Raw genomic sequence first — 24,309 nt, 5'->3', positions numbered from 1 at the left:
AATGTTACTTGTCAACTAATAAAGTGCTATAGAACTGTAGTGATACCAACAATTAATTTATTGCTTTTCTCTTTTCACAAGTTGTTAATCACCTTGCACCCATATGTTTAACTTGCAACTTCAAAAGTTGCTTTGCCATCCTAACAACACTTAACTTCTCAGCCTTGTGCATATTTCTGAACATCACTTTAATACTTTGGCTTTTCTATTTTACTTGCCACTCATAAGGCATTCAAATCCACAGAAGGCTTCCAACAAAGCTGAGGGAAAATAGCACGAGACACTTTCCCTTGAGTCAACAACTACTTACAAAGAAGGCGCCCTTGAGCAAGGCACTTAACCCAGCCAGATTCAATGTGCTCAGCGAGTGAGAGAAGTCTGGAGATAATAAAAGACTTGAGCTCCTGGTAGTTCTGGGCAGTTCCCAGTGGCCAAAATTAGCAAACTGTGGTTCCACTGGGCAGCAACCAGGAATGAATGTGCATAACTGTAAAAAAATGCAAAGTAGGACTTTTTTTATTTTTTTGAAGAGGCATGTGCAAACTCAGCAGAAGCAAAACCTTGCCTGGATGAATATATGTATATTCAAAAGGAAAGGAAAAAAAACCAACTGAGCCATCAGATCAGTTATTGGAATCAACAGCCATCAGCTAAAAACACACCTGGCAGAGGGATACAGTGCAGACTGATAGTTAGTGAAAAGAAGTGAGGGGAGGAATGGAAAGTGAGCGCAGGGAGAGGAGAGTGGTGGGCAGCGATGCTCTAACCCGAGGTCTATTACAGCCTGATTGGACCCATTAAGCGAGAAAGGCGATACGCGAACTGCATGCGGGGCTCCGAACGGCCCCGGCTCTACATTAACCACTGGCTGCTCTCTACTTTGTTGAACACACGGGCTGATCGATAGCAGCGAGGAGGAAGGAGAGGAGGGTGGGAGGCGCTGAGGTGAGGAGGAGAGAAAAGAGGTCCAGGTTTACGGGAAGATAAGCTGCGATCGATAGGAAGACAAGGACTGCTGCTGCGCCGAGAGGGAGGACGGAGGAATGTGAGATGCAGCGGGTTCACACTCCTTCATCTAATCAAGCTTGATGGAGGGGAACCTGCTCGTGTGTGTGTGTGTGTGTGTGTGTGTGTGTGTGTGTGTGTGTGTGTGTGTGTGTGTGTGTGTGTGTGTGTGTGTGTGTGGTGTGTGTGTGCTTGAAAACTGAAAGGATGCCACCATAACTGGGCATGACCCAAAATACAGGAACCCACATTGGTCTTCATGTCAGGGGAAGATTTGCTTTTGAATCAATGATCACAGTTTTATTTACGTTTGATTTTGTTGGAAATTCCCGGATGCTCATGACCCCTCCACCCTCCACCCTCCACCCGAGGATCTAATTTGGAATCTTTGGTAAGAATTGAATGTGTGTATTTTTCTGTGAGGGAGAGCGGGCTCTGGAGCCTCCATGGAGCGTCTCCCTGAGGCTTCCACCAATTCTCCACTCACTGTTTCCTGTTTACAAGGCAACGTTTTGAAAACGATGTCTTTGTAAACTATGTAGTCCAGGCCACAAGTTGGTGCTGTTGGTCATTATTGTAATGAAACTACACACACACACACACACACACACACACACACACACACACACACACACACACACACACACACACACACACACACACACACACACACACACACACACACACACACACACACACACACACACACACACACACACACACACACACACACAGACTAAAGAGGTAAAATAGTTAAAACAGCAAAAATTGCTCAAAACAACCAAATAATTAAAAGATGCTAAAATGGTTAAAATACCTTAAAATGGTTAATAGTTTTCACTAATATAGTTTTTAACTGCTGGAGCAATCCCAACGGGCTTTACAGCACATTCACCCATTCACACACACATTCACACACACATTCACACACCACTGGAGGCGGCTGCCATGCGAGGCACTCAGTCCATCCATTGAGAGCGATTTGGGGTTGAGTGTCTTGCTCAAGGGCACGTCGACTATATTAACTATTAATGACTAAAATAGCTAAAACTACATAAAAAGGCAAAATGGTTAAAGCAGTTTAATTAGGCAGTTAAGTTAAGGAAAATATACTAAAATAGCTGAACTTATTTAAAATTTCTGTAAATGGCATAATATGAATAATTGCTCAAAAGAAAAAGCCAAAATAGCCAAATACACATAAAGTGGCTAAAAAAGATAAAATCACCTAAAACACTAAAAGGGGCTAAAATAGAATAAAATGTATAATGTTATAAATTGCAGTTACAAAATTGGCAGAAACGGATCTTTTGGTCATAACGTCTTTGTATCGGTCGTAGGGGTTCAACGTTTGGTTTCTTTAAGAATTATATAATATTTCTAAAAGGTGAGTAATCCAACTGTTCTATATCAAGAAGGGCTGTGGTTCCGGTGGCAGGACCTCACAAAGATCGCACCTCAAGGAGCTCCTCCACTGGCGAGATCCGGCCCCCTCAGGCTCAGCTCCGGAGCTTTGGGGTTCGACGGCTGGAGCTCTGGCCCGGGGACACAACTAAAACCAGATTTAATCCTTGGCCGGGTCACAACCAGGTCCTGTTGACGTCAGCGTCCGGGCGCTTACGGAGGTTTCCAGAGCTCCATATTTAAAAACACATACTAAAGTAATCGGATTAGTCGGGGGAAGTTGATTCAGGCAACTTGGGAACTAAACCGGAACAGATAAGACAGACGGGTCTTCCTCACAGGTTCAAGATGAGCTTCCAGGATGTGGCTTCTGAGGACCAAAGGAGAGATCAGGAGGAGGACACAGATTTGGTCCTTTTTCTATCTTGGTGATCTGCACTCTTCTGCATCTTGAAATCCAATCTCAGTTAGAAATACACACCTCTGGCGACTAATCAAACCTTTAAATGGCATTAGGACGAGGATACATACATGAAAGGAGGAACACGCTTTGTGAACATGATCACATAGATCAATTCAAACCACATCATTATCTTGTCATGAATACATTAAAACCTTCTGAAGGCCGTGAGATGAAACTAACCTTCACTCTGGCGTTCCTCGTGCGGTACATTTGTAAAAATGTGGATTTAGATTAGTGCAACAAGACAAACTGAAACACTGCCCTCATTTCCATTTCATTGTACTTAACATAATTTTTAATCCGCAGCCACTTAGTCTCACCACTTGGACCGCAGTATGCTTATTTCTTCTTGGACATATTTTTATATAAAACTACATTTTCTGATGACTTCAGTCATTAACAGCAGTATGAATAGTAGAACATTTTAAGGTAGAGTTTCTGTAATCTCATTACGCATGCAGCTTAGTTCACTTCAGTAATGAAATTTAATTTAGTAATCAAACGATTATGTGGTTATCAGGATATAAAGGAACTGATTGAGTCACTGGACTTCTCGTCGGTTAGCTTTGGAGACAACAGGACAGAAATAGAAAAGCCACTAACAGTAAATGAGCTGGAGATAAATAAAGGGGAAAAATAACTGTGACTGTGTAAATGAACTCTGACCTCCCAGCGGCGTAGAGAGTCTGAGGCTCCGTCTACACGACCGCGGTGCTCGGAGTGTGGAACCTTTGGAAAACGGCCCGACGTTTATGGCGTATTGTTCTCTGCCCGCGAGGTTCTTTCATTACAAAAACAACCAACAGCGCCAACTAGTGGCCCAACATGTTAAGTAGTATATCATTTTCAGTGTTTCTGCACTTGAAACCTGATAGACTCACGAAGTAACTCAACAAATTGCTTTCTTGGATGTGGAATATCGGGTTCATCTTTTCCACGAACACACAACGACTTTATAATGAGAGAATGAATTATTTCTTTATTATCCATTCAACCAATAGACGGCTGACGCAAGCCACTGGACACAGAAGCAATACCTTCCAGCAGATTGTATACGTAACATCTACAGCACACAAACCCCACGTTTTAATTATTTATTATGATTGATTTCATTGTGTATATCAAGGGGAATTATATTTTTGTAACGAGCGTAAGCACCAGAAGTTTGATCAGTAATGTGACAATGCGTCTCAGATGTGGCGAAGGCTTTACAACGAGTAATAAAGAAAGAAGGAGGAATGTATTTGATGGCTGCGGAACAGTTTTCATCATTTACAAGCTTTACAAAGTAATCAGTAATTATATTCCAGCAATTATCAAAACATCAACCTTTTTCTGGAAGTAAATTCCTCATTTGCTGGATTCAATACCTTCTGTTTTGCTTTCCATCTCGCTTTTCCTTTCATCAAAGACACTCGCCGTGTCGCGCAGATGTTTCCCATCGTAGTCCAACAACACCGCAAATTAGTCGATTTCTTTGTGCTTTCAGATGTTTCATTCTTGCAAGAAGAAGAAAAAAATCTAACAATAATTAGGATTAAATAAACGGCAAAGTGAAAACTGGAAATTAAAAAAGAGGGGATGAAATGAGTGATTTATGAGGCCTGCATCGTCCCAACTGGACCAGCGTAATTGTTGAAAGGGAACTTTGCATCGATGAGAAATCAGCAGCAAATTGAAAACGTCCCATGGACGTGGCGTCAGTCACCGTCTGCACCAGTGCAGTTAACAGAGCTCCGCTCGCCGCTGCAGGATTTACAGCAGCCGCTTGTTTTTCGTTCGGTGGACCTCGATGTGGAGAGGCTGTGTTCGTTGTTCGTGAGCGTCGCGGTGCCGCCGCTCGCCGATTGGCTGCTCGGGTTTAAGCGCCGCGCATTTATCCACCCATCCCCGACACCTGTCACCATGGCGTGATGTACGTAACCTACGCCTCCATCTTTTCAGCTTTTTTCCCTTCGCTTCAGCTGTTTATCGCTCTCTCCATCTCTCTCCTTCCGCCCCTCTTACTTCCTGCCCCCCCCCATTTCCTCCCCCTACCTCCTGTGTCCGTGATAGCACCCTGTCAGAGGAAAGCTATTTATGATCGGCAACCAATATCCTCGCAGAGATAAACGCACTCTGCCAGAGTCGCAGATAGAAGAGACAGAATCGGGGTTATTAGAGAGAGAGAAAAAAGTTTAAGTGCAGCAAGAGAGAGAAACACACATGTAAGACAATATGAAACGAGGAAGTCGGGAGTGTCGCCCGAGGCTGTTTCAGTCTCACGTGCTGGTACATGGCCTGCTCGCAGTCCCGCTACATGCCTGTGTGTGTGTGTGTGTGTGTTTGAGTGCATCCCTCCTCCGCCGGAGAGCGGCGGCGTTCTGTGTGTGGAAGTTTGGGAAACAAATTACCTTTTTCATTGAAGGCCATTTAGTAAAGTCTGGCGGAGCAGCCAGTCGCTCCATCAAACAGACAACGAACCGTAAATGAGAGAGCCCTTCATCACACACTTCAAACAAGAGGTGGCCACCTATTAACACACACACACACACACACACACACACACACACACACACACACACACACACACACACACACACACACACACACACACACACACACACACACACACACACACACTGGAGCGTGCGAGCATGGCTTCAGAAGAAAAACAAGCATGAGGCTGTGTTGATAATATCAAATGCCACAAGCACTCACTGAGCCGTATAAATCTTCATGCCGCTTCACGTTAGAAGTAAAAGACATAAGAGGGATTTCGGTTTTATATTGTAGTCTTGGCAGGGATCCACCCATCCCTCCATCGCTCCATCCATCCATCCATCCATCCCTCCATCCCACGTCTGACTAAGAGTGGAGGCAGGACACACCTGGACAGGTCAACAGTTGGTCACAGGACCAACATGCTCACATCTACACCTCGGGGCAGTTTGAGAGTCGCCAATAAACAACAGACCTGTTTTCAACGGTGAAAAGTCAGGCACAGGGAGGACATGAAAAACCTTCTCACTTTGAAGTAAGGTTGCGAACGGACTACAACACAGTATGGCCTTGTAGTGAGGATCTGTGGGGCCGCACAACATATCACATCATCATCATCATGTGGAAGACACACAGAGGGAGAGTGAGCTGGCTTAAATTTCTAACATAAAAATTCAAAATGTACCAGTGAGAAAATATCACATTAATCACAAATAATTTACAAAAGTTATACAACTTACTAGTTATCAAAAAGCTTGTTTTGTTGTTAAAATCAATTTAAAGCTTGAATTGATTCATATCTGGTGGCCACAGGGCAGAAGTCAAAAAGCAAGAAAAGTCTGCAGATGTAGAAAAACAAAACAAACAGGCCCCGTCTCAGCTGATGTAAAACAGGGACAAGAGAAAGAGCGCTGTTATTTCGAACAAATTAAAAAACTCAAAAATATTCCGAGAATATATGAAAGCGCTTGTATTTCCTGCACGTCGTGTCGTTATTGTAATACTCAATATAACCACACGTCGCGTGTTCGCCTGATAACGTGCAGCCCTATTTTAAACACGATATTATATAGACGTTGCTCTTCTCCGTGCAGTTTGCATGGTCTACCTGTGCATGCATGGTTTGTCTATGGAGCAGTCAAGAAATGTGACTTTAAGATGATTTGGTGACTCATAACCCAAGATTAGAGGAAACATTATCACAGACGCATGGACGGATAGATAGATAATATATTCACCCACTGTGGTGTATTCATGCTGTTTCATGCTGAAAGACATGTGAGTCACATCCATTTTTCTTTGCACTCCTGGCAAGAATAGAACGAGACGTATTTCCTCAACCATTTTTGAAAAGGCACTGCAACATTACACATCCATTCGGCCTAAAAGGGGGTCTTTAGGGTCCCTGGGGTAATATTTTGCTCCATAATGGGGTTATTTCGAAACAGATTTCAGGTTTTGTATTGCAGCTGTGCCACCGGCTTCTCCGAAGAGCGTGAATACCTTCTCCACTAATGGGGAAACAAAGTTTGAAGCATTCTACTTCAATTCACGGTAATAACTGCCAAGTCAACAAAAAAAAAACCAAAGTTGATCTATATTTTCATCAGCACGCGTCACTTTATCACATCAGGGTTTAGAGGGCTCAGGCAGTGAGACTCTGCAGAGTGAATCGAACTCAAACTGCCAGAATGAGAAAGCACAGCCTTGCAAAATTGTTGAATTCACTGTAAAACTTTTGATTGTGACCGAAACGTTGACAAAATGTTTTGGCTGCAGCCCAAAAACCTTGAGTCCAACGCACGGTCCATCAAGTTCTCTTCACTCGTGGCTGTGCTGCAATACATACGTTTCTCACCTCTCTCTCTCTCTCTCTCTCTCTCTCTCTCTCTCTCTCTCTCTCCTCCCTCGTTTCCCACTTTTCCACTCCATATGAGGTATGGCTGCCTTTCACTCTCACCGTCAAGAATAGGTGGGCTCACCTCGCAGGCACATGCTCTCAATAACCTTCAGCATCTCTCTGAACAAAACACCCTGAAATCTAAAATCCAATATCCTGCTCAAATTCAATATTTCTTCTCTTTTTTCTTTCTTCTTCTTCTTATCAACCAGTCTCATGCAAGTCTCTCCTCTTTCTTTGTTCTCTCTCTCCAGAGTCATTTCTTTCTGGGAGTTCCTGAAAATGCTTGTAATTTCCACGTCCTGTTGTCCCCCCCCCCCCCCCTCGTCCTGCACGCTTTTCTTTATCCTCCTTATATTCACTTTCTTACTCCTTTTGATTCTTTGCTCATTTAACAAGCCCCCCCCTCTCTCGCCTTCTTTCTTTCCTGTGTTCTATTTCCTGATCCTCGCTGAGTCGTGCTGTTTGTAGAGGAGGGATGCTGTTGTGTTTTTTCTTCCCCACCCTTTGTTCTGTTTTTACTTTCTTACTTGTTTTTCTTCTCCTCCCTCGTGCGGCTGTGAGCTCTCTTCTTAATCTCCTCCTTGGCTCTTTTTTTTTCTATTTTTTTTTTTTCCTCCCGTCTCTGCCGTGAATGTTGAATGAAGACACTCGACTCACATGAAGGTCACATTGGGCTAAAGGAGAAGAAGAGGAGAGGGGTAATGAGTGGCTGATATTAGTGTGTCTGTGCGTGTGTGTGTGTGTGTGTGTGTGTGTGTGTGTGTGTGTGTGTGTGTGTGTGTGTGTGTGTGTGTGTGTGTGTGTGTGTGTGTGTGTGTGTGTGTGTGTACACATGTCCGTGAAAGATTGGCACGGCGGCTTTAATCATTGTAATGTCTTTTGCCAGACGTGGCCCGGTGGTGTCGACACACTCATCAGTGAACAAACAAGTGCGCTGCTCAGATGTTCCCAGATATACACACACCAGTTCACACGTGCTGTAATGATTGACACGTGCACTCATACAGAAACACACAGTTATGTCTACACCTTTCCATGGTGTGGCTCCTACACATGTAAATAGGTAAACATATCGCCTTTTCATTTATAACCTCCAGAAATGAGCAGAAATGGGCAAAATAGTCCTGATGTCGGGTCCAACACAATTTTGTGACTTTCTGTTGGGAAGTCACCAAAAATGAGAAACTTTAACAACTTTTCGATGCCTGTTTCGACTCGCAATACAAGTTGACGCCACAAGGTGGTGTATTGAGTCACTCAAAGGAGAAACAGGACAACAGAGACATGACAGAGGCTGGCATAACTCCAAATCCTTGATGGATGGATGGATGGATGGATGGATGGATGGACGGACGGACGGACGGATGGATGGATGGATGGATGGATGGATGGACGGACGGACGGACGGACGGACGGACGGACGGACGGACGGACGGACGGACGGACGGATGGATGGATGAATGGATGGATGGATGAATAAATGGAAAGCCAAAATAATTATGTTTCAGAGCATCTCCTTCCAGTTATTTTACCCCGGTAATGAATTCCTGCATACAGTGTTTTATGACTCACTTGATTGATTACAACAGCGCCATCTAGTGGTTTATTCAATATCAATGACAGTGTTGTAATGCTATAGGAGCAGTTCTTATATGATGAGGTTGGGGTAGATACACCGATTTGTATAAGAATAAAATAATGCATGTTGGTTATTTAAAACATAACAGACACCTAATCCAAAAGCTGCTTATATCAACTCTATTGTAGGAGGCTGAGTAGCCAGCGTTATGATTAGTCAAGTAGAAGAAATTTTTTTTAATAAAAATGTTAAAATCCTTTGAAAATGATAATTGAACATAATACAAACAGTAAGTATTTAAAACAGTTAAATATTCCATTTAAAAGAGTGAAAAACATAAAAACTGAGCATTTGCATTCTATCAAAGAAGGCCGTAGAACTATGACCTTTATGAGAAATGGAAAAAAAATCAATATGTACAGTTTTCCTTGGATGCGTTTGTACAGAACAAACTTCTTTTTTCTTATAATTTCTTCTTCCTCAGAGATTACAAACTGAATGATTCAACAGAAATAACAACCTAAAATAAGTTGCACTCAGAGCCATGCGCAGCAAGGATCTGGTTCATCCAAGTTTAATTCAAAGTGCTGAAAAAACGTGTGTCAATTCATTCAATTTGCTATAAAATGTGTAATTGCGACATGGCGGGGCCTCTATGAACATAAAACACGCTCAGACCTGAGCTCTTACATCTCACACTGATTCACACCAGATCATATAACCGACTGCCTGTTCCCTGCCCGTGTGTGTGTGTGTGTGTGTGTGTGTGTGTGTGTGTGTGTGTGTGTGTGTGTGTGTGTGTGTGTGTGTGTGTTCATGTTTGTGTGTGCCACGGCTGAGATTCATGTCAGCATCAATGGCTCACTAATCACAATGAGAGCGCCGAGGGGCCAGCAGATACTGCGGGTAACGTATGGGCGGGCTCGTGTTACAGAGAGGGAGCAACACAAAGGCAACAGTGAAACCTCTGGCACCATCATACTTCATTCACTTCATTCACCGCTGTCAATAAACGAGACACTGGAAACTCGGCTACACCGTATTGACTGAGAGTGCTGCGATGTTCATCAGACTTTATTGATCCGGGAAAAGGCGGCGCGCACAAAAATTAAATTGTGCACACGGAGCGCCGAAGTAACTCTCACAACAAAGGAAAATGGTAGATTTTCCAGAAACTTCTCCGGACGAAACGTTTGGCATATTTATGTGAATGGGCTGGACGCCCGTGGGGATGTGAATAAACATGTTTCTGCAAAACAAACCCTCGTTTTGTTCTTTACACAAAAGCAAATCTCAGTCCACCACTAAATTATTAAAAAGGTTGATTCACTCGAACAAGGCACAAAACCATTCAACCTGGAAAGGGTGGTGTAACACACACACACACACACACACACACACACACACACACACACACACACACACACACACACACACACACACACACACACACACACACACGAATCATCACAGGAGGATTTCTAGTTCAAGTCTGGGTTTGGGGTTGTGAGATTAGTGTGGAGTTTGCATATTGTGACTGCATGTATGTGTGTGTGTGTGTGTGTGTGTGTGTGTGTGTGTGTGTGTGTGTGTGTGTGTGTGTGTGTGTGTGTGTGTGTGAGTGTGTGTGTGTGTGTCTTGTCTGGTAGTCAGCCAGCTCCAGGATAAGACGGTATAGAAGAGGTATGCTTTGCTGCTTTTCTGAACAGAACGTTACAGGATGGACAGTATGACACACCGGACGGTTGAATTAGAGTAAAAATAGCGAGTTACATAAACATCCACGATGGCAGGTCCTCCAAAATCAAGTTAGGTTAATTAAATGTGCTGGAAAGTGAGTTTAAACTCAATCAGGAACCTTGTGGTTGAGTAACTCGCCATATGAACGCGCGCGTGTGTGTGTGTGTGTGTGTGTGTGTGTGTGTGTGTGTGTGTGTGTTTGAACTGCTTCTGCTAGAACGTTTAACCCTTCGGCGAGCGTCTCCACCTGAGACTGAACCGGCGGCCATTCTGCTGAAGCCGTAACGACAGCGGAATTACGTTTGAGAGCCGTGAGTGGTGGCGGGTGGGTGGGCGGGATCGAGGAGGGCTCTGGAGAATTAAATATATTGCTGCTACCGAGGTCACTGTTCCACTGACCTTTGGGCCCGAACACACACACACACACACACACACACACACACACACACACACACACACACACACACACACACACACACACACACACACACACACACACACACACACACACACACACACACACACACGAGCAAGTGACAACGCAGCAGCAGACTGGCCATCTCCAGTGGATTTTTCCAAAATAAGTAAGTCATCCAGACCTCAGCTTTCCATTGGCTTCATCCAGCAGAACGCAGCAGCCAAAGCCCTGCAAGGCTCCGCACACACACACACACACACACACACACACACACACACACACACACACACACACACACACACACACACACACACACACGCACGCACGCACACACACAAAAATATGCATACACGTCTAGAAAAAAGCGCGTGCGCATGCGCGCACACACGAGAGGCTATAAAGCAAGAGGTGATGGAATTGAGGGGGAGCAGAGGGAGATGGTTAAAAAGCAGGGCTTCAACAACACCTGCACACACACATATAAGAACACACACACACACACACACTCACACTTCCAGCTGCTGGCTGGCTGTGTGTTTGACAGGCAGCACAGTGAGTGGCTGTGTGGATTCCAGCCAGCCGCTTGTGAATCAGCACTGACTAACAGTTTAAACCAGCTCTTTCTGAACTCATTGCCTGCGTGCTCATTGTGAATTTATATATATACGTTTCTGTGTATGTTAGTGCGTGCATGTGGGCGGATATGTGTGTACCGGCACCTGCGTGTGTTGTGTCGCTGTGTTTGCCTGCACGCCGCTGCCGTGCGAGCCTTGCGGATCGGCCCCGGTCGTGACAGCCTGGGCTTTTTTAATTGCCTCACGGAGAATCTGACATCACTTAAGCTGACAGCACCCCGATGGGGGGAATAAAAGTAGGGAGACGTTCTACCCGTCACTTCCTCCAATCGGCCTCGACAAGAGCACAACTCCGCGCGCCGTTTGATCGCTGCACAAGACAACGCAATGGGATGCTAATCACATGCAAAGGCCAAGGCTTTGAGCAAGTGCCAGAGTCTGCCTTGTAAGAGTGCGTGTGCACGTTGCCAGTAATGGCAGCTCTAATCAGTGGCAGGATTGAAAGAGGCATGTGGCAATAAAGACCAACAAAATGCCTGCCAGTCCTTATTAGAGGCGAGCGATCTCCGAAAAAACCTGGTGTCCATCACGCAGGCACTTATATCCCCCGCGCACACATGTTCCCTCTTGGTGGACATCTGGCCAAGGTCACAGCGAAAACACACAAAAACTCAAGAAAAAACCCAAAACGATTGAGTTACAAAGATTGACTTGGCTGAGTCTTTTTGTCCTCGGGAATGATTTACTCGTAAACTCTGACCCCTCTAAGTGCTGCCCATTACTCGCAGGTTGTGATTTAGAGGTGACTGCCATTTGCAGAGGCCATTATTAGCACAACTACATGACAGAGTCAATTCCTGCTCAGATCCCTCATGAGACGGCCACCCGGTATTCAACGGGACGATCGATTCGTCAGAGCGCCATAGAAATGACTGATATACGGCGGACAGACCAGCATTCGTCTTCTTTGTGGTTTTCCCCGCCGTATGCGAAACGTCGCGTCTGCTCTGTGTTACTATTCTTGTTACAAGTTTTAAGAGGTACATATCTCGGAAGATGGATATCGACACCTCAATAAAAAATGGCTGATGTCATTCCGTCCCTGGTAATATTTTAAATTTGATATCACTTTTACGACTTGTACTATAAGGCTTTACTGATCACTTACAAGCCATTATTAAGGACAAGATGCGGTGTTTGCCAAAATACGAGGCAAGAAGATGTGTGCCAACTTAATGTAATACATTTTGAAGGTATTGAGACGTATTATCGTACGGTAAGTATAAATCTTGAAGCTGTATTATCTCAGTCGGGACACAACAGTAAAACTTTAACTCTTTTTCAATCTAAGGCCCGTTTCTACGGCAACGGTTTCAAGTGAAAACGACTTGAACGTGAAATGTGAAAACGCTGCGACTGCACATGTGCACAACCGGCGTAGTAAACAGTTCTTCAGCACACGCTCAGTAGACAGACAATGACCACAATGTTTGTCTCCAGAGTGTCATGCCTCCTCATATTCTCCTGGGACCTGCTAAGTTTTATTTTGACAGTCGCCATTATAACAATCCAACTTCAGCATCTGTCCATACAAATGTCCGTGTGCTCCCATTGTTAATGTTTATAGCGTATTGTTCTCTCTTCTTCGAGCATTACCAGCTCTGAACTTCCCAGCAGCAGCACAGACGCTATCGAAGCCTCTCGAGTCGATCAGAACACATCCACAGAGTTTCAGTTTCATGTCTTATTGTCTCTGTGCTGTGACAAAGAAATAAAACCCTGAAATTTTCTGTCACATTAAAGCGACTGCGATTTTTTTTCTTCTTCTTCCGTCAGTGAACCGGGACCCTTCTGCAGTCATCCCTTCATTTCCTCGGTGGAGAGCAGATCCTGCGTCGCTGCTTTTGGCAACTGAAATTGGTTGGAGCTGAGGAGCTGTGATTATCTTCCTCACTGTGCCAGAACCCACAGGAGCGACAGTGGACGCAAAATACTGAGCAGCACCTGGCGTGTGAGCTAAACCCAGGAAGAGGCGCACAAACAAGGAAAAATACTGACATTCTGCGACGTAGTCACAACACACACACGCACGCACGCACGCACACAACACGCACGCACGCACGCACGCACGCACGCACGCACGCACGCACGCACACACACACATGCTTTATATTACAGGCAAATGGAGGTAAAAAAAATAGATGAGATCTCCCCAAGAGGACAGTCACTTCATTCACTTGAATTAGAATAAGTGTATATCAGAGGAAGGGCCTGTAAGATGATTTTGGTGTGTTTATGTGCTGAGAGGCCTCTGTGTGTGAGTAAGTGTGTGTGTGTTGTGTGAGACATCTGTTTACATAAGAGGGAGGATGTGATGGTAAAGCACCAGCTTGGGCCCTGGTCTTCTCACAACAAGGCCGAGAGCAGTGAGGGGGATTCAACCCGATATTTGTCTCATAAAGGAGTAAAGCCAAACAAATCCCCCCCTCCTGAGGTGCCCTCCGATAAAAGCCGCAACGTTCCATGCGCAGCTTTCAGCTCCACCGCTCTCAGTCCCGGACCTCGGCTTTACTCACCGCACTCGCTCCGTGAGTGCCAACTCACAAGTCAATTTTTCCATCTAGTAACTCGTCCTATATGAGTGAGAACGCTGCAAAAACCGGAAAATCAACAGGTTATTTTTAAACACTAACTCTTTAAATGCTCATTTCACCACACTGAAAGTTAGATTACGGCTGTATGTTCATACGAAAGTGGATGAACGGAGATTTCTCACCTGACTTTGTAAAAAGAGTGTTTTGGCGTCCTTCAGCTGATGGCTTTGGTTTCGTGGCAGCAACTTAACTGTTTTGGATTCTCTGACACTTCTTACTATTTTCAGCAGGCAGCTGTTTTCTGTTAAAACACCTCCCCAGAATCCATTGTACCCTGCCAGACCAGCTGATCCAGGTTGGACTGAGTACCAAGTACCGCAACTAGCTGGTGAATCCGCACAACATTTAACATCTGGAGTCCAGGAGCTTTAAAGGTGGACAATAAATGAAAAGCTGAAAAAAAAGAGGGAATACTGCACTTTCTTTTTAAGATCTCTTTTTTAGATGGGCTGGATAAAAACTCACTCATCGTGTTTCACAAAGGTTATGAGAGTCTGCATAATGAGCAAATAACCAAAGAGGTTTTGAAGCACGCAGGGATGTTTTAGGTTAAGTGTTTTACTGATTCAGTGGTCATGGTCAAACTGAATCATCAACAAAGTTGCCATATGGTTAGAAAATCATGCACCTTTTGATTTTAACAAGCCAACTATTTATCGAATGTGTTGACAATTTGGTTGTGATCTGGAAATCCTTTATGTAGCGGTCAGAGACAACTTTTCTTCATTTTACATGCACACAATTTTCACTATCGAAGCGAAACACCTGAAGGCATTTGGAGAATTAAGACATGATTAGATAAGACAATAGAAGAATAATTAGGCACTTTTTATATGACAATGTTTCAAGTGCATTTTTGTTTCAGGAAAGTTTCACGTTTTAAAAGCAACATTTTGAAAATGATGTAGTTCGCATGCCAGGCCACAAGTGGGTGCTGTTGGTTGGATGCGTAATAAAAACACACACACATGCGCACAGAGGACAATAAGTTATAAACAATAACAATGGTGGTCATTCGTGTGGACAGACAAACAAGTTGGACTGCTATTCCAGGTGACTATTGACTGTAAAACTACCAAGTCCCAGGAGAATATGGACTACTCGTTACGGCTGCGATGTGCATGCGCAGCAGCAGCATTTCAAAAAGCTGCATTTCCCCCTGTTTCCACAGGGACAGAGTCAGAGCCTTTTAATAAAATTGCGCCTCAGTGTCTCTGAGCATCGTTGTTGTGTAAACGGACCCCCTAAACTAAAGTTGTCCATTTTCACATGTAAACGGAGCCTAAGATAAGGTGTGATTTACTGGAAAACAGTTGTTAACATGCATTAAACAAATCATAGGAATAATCTCTGAAACCTTCACCATCAATGTTATACTTCAGCGGAAATTGAATATCAACCCACAAGCAGCGTTTTATTGGCTGCAGGTTGGCACAATAACTTATGCAACTTTCATGACTAAAGCTGTGACAAACACCCTATTGTCATGCACGCATGAACGTAAGAGAAGAAAAAGCAGCCATTAAATGTGCAAGGTACCTTGTGTTCTTTGTAATTTCTCTCTTGGTTTTGACATCAGGTGTGATTACAGCATCTACAGATGACTAACTGGTGTGTCTCATTGTCTTCCCTGAGGAGACTTGCTCCCATTACGGGGGAGTACGGGGCATGCCGGGTCTTGCGTGGGCTCCTCCGAACAGACTGCCTATAAGTAAACTGGATAAACATGCAGCATTCTCCCTTCGCTGTTATTTTATAGACTCATCCAAGGTCAAAGCCAGTGTGTGATTTCTTTTTTATTTTCCTTTGTCTTCTCTTGTGGAATAACTAGGAGCAGGGATATCCTGTTTCATTAGCTTTCCTCTCACCGCCGCTGCCGTCTGTCCAACAAAATGTACCCGGCTGAGAGTTGGAGCTGCAGCTGAAATAGCAAACAGCCAGGGAACCCTACATGAGTGGAGGATTATTGATAGAGAGAGCGGAGTTAAAGAGTAATGTATGTGAGTGTGGATCAATCTGTGCATCTACTCCAGTGGACGAGGATGAGCGAGAGCCCGTGCACCGACGTGCATCGCATCCGTATCAGGTGCTGAGTGTGATGCCTAATTTGTGCACATGTGCATACTTAGATTTGCCGCTGCACCAGGGAGCGCGCGGTCGCAGTGACGGTGCGAGCACAATGTAATATCTCATTTCGTGGCTTTCCCTTGGCTGCAGGTCAACCCCTCTCTCTAATGGCTTTTGTGTTCATTGTGGTGGGGTGGACAGAGGACAGAATGAGCACTGTCCTCTCCCTCCATGGTAGCTGCCGGGCCCCCGGGGGGCCATATCTTCCCTGGCTGTTCCTTCTGGGAGACACCCAGAGGGGAGCTAAACAAATGAGATCATCCTCTACTCCTGACAACATCTACCTCCACACACCTAATCAGCATTTAATTCTTATTTCTGCTGGATAAAGGCTTACTTCACCCACAATGATAAAACACTCATTTCTAAAACTTCCGGTAACAACTGTTGCACACCATCTGCAGTAACTTAGTTCCTAAGATCTGTTTGAAACCTGACCAAACAGCCGGTAACGTCACATCAAAACAGGAAAGAAACACAAATAATCATGTATCTGGGCTCAGCTGGAGGTGCTGCTGCTCTGCTGCTGGGTGGCGCCTTTGTGATGTTTTTGATGCTGCAGCAGGTGATCTTGTTTTGTCCTGATGGCTGCAGTTTGAAAGTTTTTGTGAACTTTACATCCCAATTAGGCCTGACAGAGGAAGTTTTACCCTATGGAGTAATGTTATATGTAACACCAGCCACGTCAAAACCGTGGGCAGAATGTACCATGACATCCAATGGTGGGAATGGACATAGGAGTCTGGGACTATATCCTCAATACAGTCTGCCAACAATCTTCCTAAAGACAATATTTTGCTAGAAAGTAGTCCCACTGACATCTGTTTGATGAAAATGTATCCGTAAGTAACAAAGGCAATGATTCTGGACAGTAACTGCCTTTCTTGCTATCTCCTCATTGATTTTTCTCGTTCCTGGTTTAGATGGATCATTGGCCTGTGTGTTTAAGACATTACTCTGCTCAGAAAAATAGGATTTAAATGCCGGGGTCATTATAAAAGCCTGACAATAAGCCATTAATATGAATTATTCATGCTGGAACGAGAAGACATTGTGATATCCAAGACCATGACTGGTCAGATACCACCAGTGGCGAGTGAGAAAATCCAAGGCTTTGTAATTTGATGAGACGGATCTTAACCAGACTTGCGTAGGAGTGATGATGGGCAGAAATGCCCTGCACTTTTGAGGGAAATTACTCTTTTTTTTTCTTCTATTCTTTTCAGGACATCTGTTCTTGCAAGCACACACAGTAGGTGACTGACGTCCACACGCACACAGGCAACCTGTTTATCCCGACATAATGAAGAACATAATCACATCCGCGAACGCCGAGACACAAAGGAGTTATATCAAGAAGGATTATCCCTGTCACGCCCACCCCCACACACACAGATGAGCTCGCATGCTAGCAAAGGACTGCAAAGATGTATTAAAGGTCCGCACAAACGAGAAGACAAAAACCACAGGCCGCTGCCGCAAAATCACAAAGGAGGCAACAACGAGACAGGAGCAGGCGCTAGAATTTATGTGTGAATACATAAAAACCAATTTCTTTTCCCCAAATAATAATTATTTGACTTGAGACAAGGAGTCACAAACAGAGAAAAGAAAGGAAGAGAAACACACCCACACCCACACCCACACACACACACACACACACACACACACACACACACACACACACACACACACACACACACACAACACAGTGTGCAGCACCGGCTGAGGTCATCTTTATTAATAAACCCTCTGACAACAAACACGCTCACATCAAGGCCTTCGCCCTCCCTCCATCCTCACTCCGAGCTCCCTCCCTTCCTCAGCTCCTTGAGAAATGGCAATTGCCAGACTGACGCAGTGGGGGGGGTGTCTGTAACTATAAACACACACACACACACACACACACACACACACACACACACACACACACACACACACACACACACACACACACACACACACACACACACACTGCAGGATGGCCTAGAGACAGCATGTCAGTGATCTGTCAGAGGGTAACAGCGCGGAGCAGGTGTGTATGTGTGTTTGTGTGTTTATGTGTGTGTGTGTGTGTGTGTGTGTGTGTGTGTGTGTGTGTGTGTGTGTGTGTGTGTGTGTGTGTGTGTGTGTGTGTGTGTGTGTGTGTGTGTGTGTGTGTGCGTTTTTTTGTTAGACAGACCCAGGGAGGGGGAAAAACTAGACAGGCAAGAAGTTTAGGCCGGTGCACAGACTCTCAGACACACACTCAGAAACACACCCCAACTCATTTGTTCCCACTGACAGTGGAGAGGAAAGATGGTTCTCTACAGGATGTGCTCATGCATAGGAAAGGAGGACAGGTGTGTGCGTGTGCGTGCGTGCGTGCGTGCGTGTGTGTGTGTGTGTGCGTGCGTGCACACTGCACGTTTGAGAGCGGACAAACCGCCTGGACAACGTCACGCAATTCTAACAGCTGCAGGTTTGGGGGCGCTAGCGCCCCAAATGAACACTGACCAGAGAGGAAGAAAAGCAATATGAAGTAGAAACCCAGCCTTAATGGTTGGTCCGGACTGACAGCAGAAATCCCATCCCTTTAGCTGGTGGTGGCTAATGGGTAGCCACAAGCAACCGTATTATACAGTATAGTCTTTAGATCATGTGTCAATTGGCGCGCTTCCTCACTACACCTTCCTCACTACTCCACGAAATATTACATTTTTTTTTCTTTGTGCATCTGCTCCTTTGGAATCGTGGAGTTTACTTTGTTTATTTATTACCCAGAATGCTACATCATGTTCACATTGGTCGAGAAACGGACCTCAGTTTGCTTAGAAGTAAATCGAGACCCAGGTTTTCAAGCTTTCCAAGTTCACTTGATCCGGATCAGAGTTCGGGGGAGTGTTCACACATGCAAAAATGAAGCAGACTTTCCCTGAAATGAAGTCTGGTCCGGATCAAACAGTGCTGGTGTGAACACACCCTTACCTAAAGTAATTTTGAGTACAAATGGACTTTACTTACAGAGTGTATTTTAATGCTGTAGCGGTCTCAACGTGCTTTCTCTTTGAAATGTGGACGGGGCAGGATAGGGCAATAAATCCACCTTGTCATTGGAAACTAAAGTGCTCTACCAAGTAAACCAGAGCGGCCTAGAGGTAAATGATTGCAAGTCAATGTGATGTCCATGAAAAGCAGAAAAAGAGTGTGTTTGTTCTTCTACACTTGTCAGGACATGAAACCTGTTTGCACACTGGCCTATGAGGAGGAGGCTTTTTTTTACTTCTTTCAATGTAGGGACTCCAGCCAGTGTGAGGACAGAATTAAAGGTGTCCACAGCATTTGTAGGTGAAGACATTTTAAGGTTAGACTAAGGTTAGAGTTAATGTTCAGAGCTACTCAAGTAGTGCAATGTCTCAGAAAGTCTGTGTGAGAGGAGAAAAAAATTCTTTATGAAAATGTAAGCGTGTGTTTACCCTTACATCTATTTCAGTATTTGTGTTTGATGTTCGCTCTGCAGAGCTTCTGAAGGTGAATTAAAGCCAGAAAAACAACGTCACAGAAGGTGAACATGTTTTTGTCTTTGCGCCGGCGTTCAACGCTCTTTGCTGAAACAATACACCGGGCCGAGATGCTGAGCTCGCTGCTATAGGGACGAGTGAAAGGAGGAAGTACTCTGGGAAGGATTTAGCATTCTGAGGTGATTCTAGTCCACATGAGATATTAATTCCTTTCAGCATGTAATGAATTTGCCCTGTGGTCTCAACAGATGGAGGGGCAAAGTACAGCTCCAGAAGGAGGCAACCCGAAAGAGTCTTAGTCAGAAGCATGTGTTATCGCCGGGAAACTCACCCAGAAGAATCTTCGAAATTTCAAGTTTTGACGCAGAGCCTGATGTCTCATCTTCTTGGATGATTTGTTTACAGACTAAAACTTACAGAAGACATGCTAACGTTGACAAAAAACTTCCTTTGAAGAATCCCGGAAACCAAGAAAGCCGGAAACCTTCAGTCGTTAGTTGGTTCTCTTGTGCTTTTCTGTCTATGGAGATTCAGTCTGGTGTAACATTCCTCCTGTAAAACATGCACTTTCTAACTCCACTCTCACCCTCAACTCGCTGCCAGGAACAGGTTCATAACCCTTCATCTTGTGCTGCTGGAACCGTCTGCACCCTGCAGTGACAATGCGTTTGTCCCCATGCGTACGAATGAGTGTTAATGCCCCATTGTACAGGTCGGCTGAGCTGAGCTTTGTTTTGTTTGCAGGCGATGGGTCTCTGCAGATGGCACTCGTTTCCTTTCAAACGTACACACAGTAATTGTCACTCTCCTGCTGAACATGATACATATTTTTTATCCGGAATGTTTAATTAAACTGTTTTCGCCGCTGCCAAATGCAGCCACTTCCCATGTTGCACACTCCTCCAGAGGAGCTTTCACGGGAATAAACTTACGTAAGACTCCGTGTTTACTGTGGCACCACTTGTGAAAAACAAACAGATGAAAAGGTTTTTGAACTCGTTATACGTTTAATCACACGTGTGATTTATGGTTTTGAAATAGTGGGAAGAAAAAGCGAAGAAAATGTTGCTTCTCGTGGCAAATCCCATTATATGTTTAGATGATGTACTTTCTGTAACGAGGTAAATAAAAAGTCAAGCCAGATTGTCGAGGCGGCTCGAGGACGGAACATGTGACACATCACAACCTCGGCGGATCGTCTTGCTCTGCAAATGCAGAACAGCTGGCGAATTTCACTATCCTCTCTGGTTAGGTTGGTTAAGAAGCAATCTCTTTTTCCACCTCGTCGAAGCAGTTTTATCGTATTTGCGCTTCTTTTGGACGTAACGGAGTGGAGACATGGCGAAGAGACAGTCGGGGCACAAACACAAACGCCGCCAGCTGGGCTAAAGCAAACTGGTGTGAGTTACACTCCTCGGTCCTCTCCAGCCCGAGGACATTGCTGTGTCTATGACGTGTGACCATTTTCTGGTGACTCCTTGCATGATAGAAGAGCTGAAATGTCCTCATGCTGCCTTGTATTAGTTCCTGTAAGTATATATAGATGTAAATCCCATGATGATGCTCAGACATAGATCCCTGCCGTTCGCATTAACCAAAGGGTAAACAACTGGCAGCCCAGACGCCGTGACCAACAAGGATTATATCACCTCATCATGAGATCACAGCGAGCCGATCGCTCGACCGAACCTCTCCGCTCAAACCCTTGGCTCACTTACATTTTATCCATTTTCAATGTGAGCCTAACTGGAATCAATGGTGAGGTAATGGACAGTGAGAATCCGCGAGGAAATGCAATGCAACCTGTTTAAATGCAGCTGCTGGCTGTTCGATGTGGACAGAATGCTTCCCTTGTAATATTGTAAGGATAAATCTTCTCTTTCAAGTAGGATTAGGTAAAGGAGAGGTGAGGGATGTGAGATGGAGTTTTGAGTTTTAAAGGTTGATGTCTTTGGCGGCGAGCTGCCAGCGCTTTTGCTCGATGATGAGGGTTTAGACATTTTACTGATTGGTTCAGCTCACTTCAGTTTATTCTCCAAAGAAGAGAAAACTCTCAGAAGCAGCCTTCGCACAATCATGAAAACTAATAAAAACCATATAAACTAAATAATTTAGGGTGGGTTAGCAGTTTCTTCAAGTGAGTTTTCACTGCAGGGTTTTTTTTTTTTTTTTTACAGTCTGGCAGCTCAGAAGCAGCAGAGGAAAAAAAAAATCATCACTTCATTCTCGTCACAATCACAGACGGAGACTCTGTTAAATCAAGCTAATATTATTCTAACCCAAAAAATGTAAAGAACTGCTCTGGAACCTGTAATTTATTCATTCAAACTGTCATCACACGCATGCTGCTTTGTCACTGGAAAGCTGTTTTTTTTTTTTTTTTTAAAGCATCCCATCAGCCGTCACAAATTGCAGACCGGTTTGAATAATATCAACATAAACAAACCTGCCCGAGAAGAAAATGCCGAGCTCATTGGTGGCTGACACATGCTGTCAGCGCTCGAATCAGCAGCTCAGCAGTCAATGTGAGATGGAAGAATGTCTTCAGGCTGGTAAATAGAAGGCACATCTGCACAAAAGACCAAAACTATTGGTGAGCAGACTGATTAGATGGACGAGCTTGCAAGTAAATTCCAGCCCCAGATTTCATATTTTTCTCTGCGTTTGATGAAATCAGGCTACATGCTGGTAGGAACGGTCCATTATTATTCAAGAAGGTGAAATATCGGTAAAAACATTAAATATAACTACAACAGTTCTATCCGAGTAATAAATTAAACACAGACATTAGTCACAAGCCAAACTCAATAAAAAAAAAAAAGAAAAAAAGTGAACATATGCTTCCTGGCTCTTTAAGTCAAGGTTAGAGGGAAGAACTAGGCCATTTTGTGGCTGCAATGGAAAAACAAAAGCGGCAGGGCGTCTGGGTGGCAAACGGAGTGGGGGAAGAACGACGGCGCTACAAAGAAATCAAATAAAGACCGACAATAAATGAAGTGCAGAGGAGGCCTGTGGTCACCGAGCACGAGTCGGAGTGCTGCGAGAGACAATAATCACACACTTTTTTATTTTTCTACTCTTCAGTATTTGCCGCTTTCCTGTTTTTGTCTGCATCAGTCTATCATACTTTCTGTGACTCTCTTTCATCGTTTCAGACACTGCCATCCTCACTTACATAGGTTCTCTGTGTGCTTTGCTTCATTTTCGCCGCCATTGTCTTTTCTTTTTTTCTCCCCCCTCGCTCTCTCTGCCTTCCTAAATCTCTTTGTTCCAGCTCCCTGACATAGCATTTCTGTCTCTGTGAAGTCACCCACTTTGAAGGTATAATTCCGCACTTTGGGAAACGTACTTATTTGCTTTATTGCTGAGATCAGAGGGTGAACGCTACACTCACGTCTGGGCACTGAGTTTGAGGGTACAGTCAGGTTACAGTAAAGATAGCTCAGCATTCGAGCTGAAACTAGGAAAACATCTGTTTTAAAAAGAAGTGGAAATCCACCATTCAGCACTGGGAAATGTGATAAATATCAAAGGTGCTGCCCACTTTCCAAACGCAGGTAAGTTATTTCTAATGGTGACCTGGGAAGGAGAGATAGAATGGGATCATATTTTAAAAACAGTAAAATCATAACAATATAACAAATCAAGCAACAGAAAACTAGTTGGTCAAGAATCAGAATCTACGAGTCAGATTGCCTGTTATGTTTATAATTGTAAGGTTGATGAGGCCATGATCCTCTACTCTGCCTCTAATTGGCTCGTACTCACTGCATTCACTGATTTGATTGGTTAATGTAAATGTTTACCTGAAGCATGAGAGCTGACGAGCCAATCAGAGGCAGAGGAGGGCGGGTCATCACGAGGCAAATGTTACCAACCGATCAATTATACTGAAAATATTTGAGAATGAGCAAATGTTGGGGTGGGATTTTCACTAAATAGAGTAGACTTACATGCCACTGTTTCTCCAAGAAGGCAGAAATCGAGATTCTACCCACTTCCCCATTGACCATAACACCACTGGTTAAATGTTCAATCTTGAATTCTGACAAAACTGTCGATGAAGCATGAACCAGAGAATTTCACAATGGGTGTTGACAAGTTTGCAGAGGAGAGCAGAATTATGTGTACATTTTAATGATCGCGCTCACAGTGGCTCAGTTCTGATTCACAGATCTGGTGAGTCCAACTTCTATCTCCTCCTGTCAATATGTCGATGTGTCCCTGGGCGTCACACTGATCTCCCTATTTACCCCCAATGGTGTGTGAACACCTTGCATCTGTGTGAGAACGGTGAACGTTTCAGATCATATCAAGTGTTTCAAGAATTTTTAAGTTGTAAAAAGCTTTCTATAAGTAACCTTCACTGACTATTCATTCTTGGAATACTTTTAGCCAAGGATATAATGGACATAAACCGCAGGACAAATCCATTTGAGCCTGAAAGTTTTTCCTTTTCT

The 24,309-nt window shown here is 44.2% G+C and overlaps 1 protein-coding gene across 2 annotated transcripts in view; it reads right to left on the bottom strand.

Moving 5' to 3' along the window:
• sema4c (sema domain, immunoglobulin domain (Ig), transmembrane domain (TM) and short cytoplasmic domain, (semaphorin) 4C) overlaps positions 1 to 24,309 on the bottom strand; it is a 111,268-nt gene that overhangs the window by 67,742 nt on the left and 19,217 nt on the right. Inside the window, exon 2 of one of the 2 annotated variants that reach the window (XM_080467406.1) lies at positions 7,784 to 7,930. The exons of the other annotated variant lie outside the window; for it this stretch is intronic. The gene's annotated coding sequence lies outside the window, so the exon portion shown is untranslated. The remainder of the gene's footprint in view (positions 1 to 7,783; positions 7,931 to 24,309) is intronic. 2 annotated transcript variants of the gene reach the window in all.

This window comes from Lipophrys pholis, assembly GCF_963383615.2.
Source record: "Lipophrys pholis genome assembly, chromosome: 7".
NCBI classification, from domain to species: domain Eukaryota; kingdom Metazoa; phylum Chordata; class Actinopteri; order Blenniiformes; family Blenniidae; genus Lipophrys; species Lipophrys pholis.
Note: the sequence above shows the minus strand (reverse complement) of the source record. Positions and strands in the feature narration are given on the sequence as shown.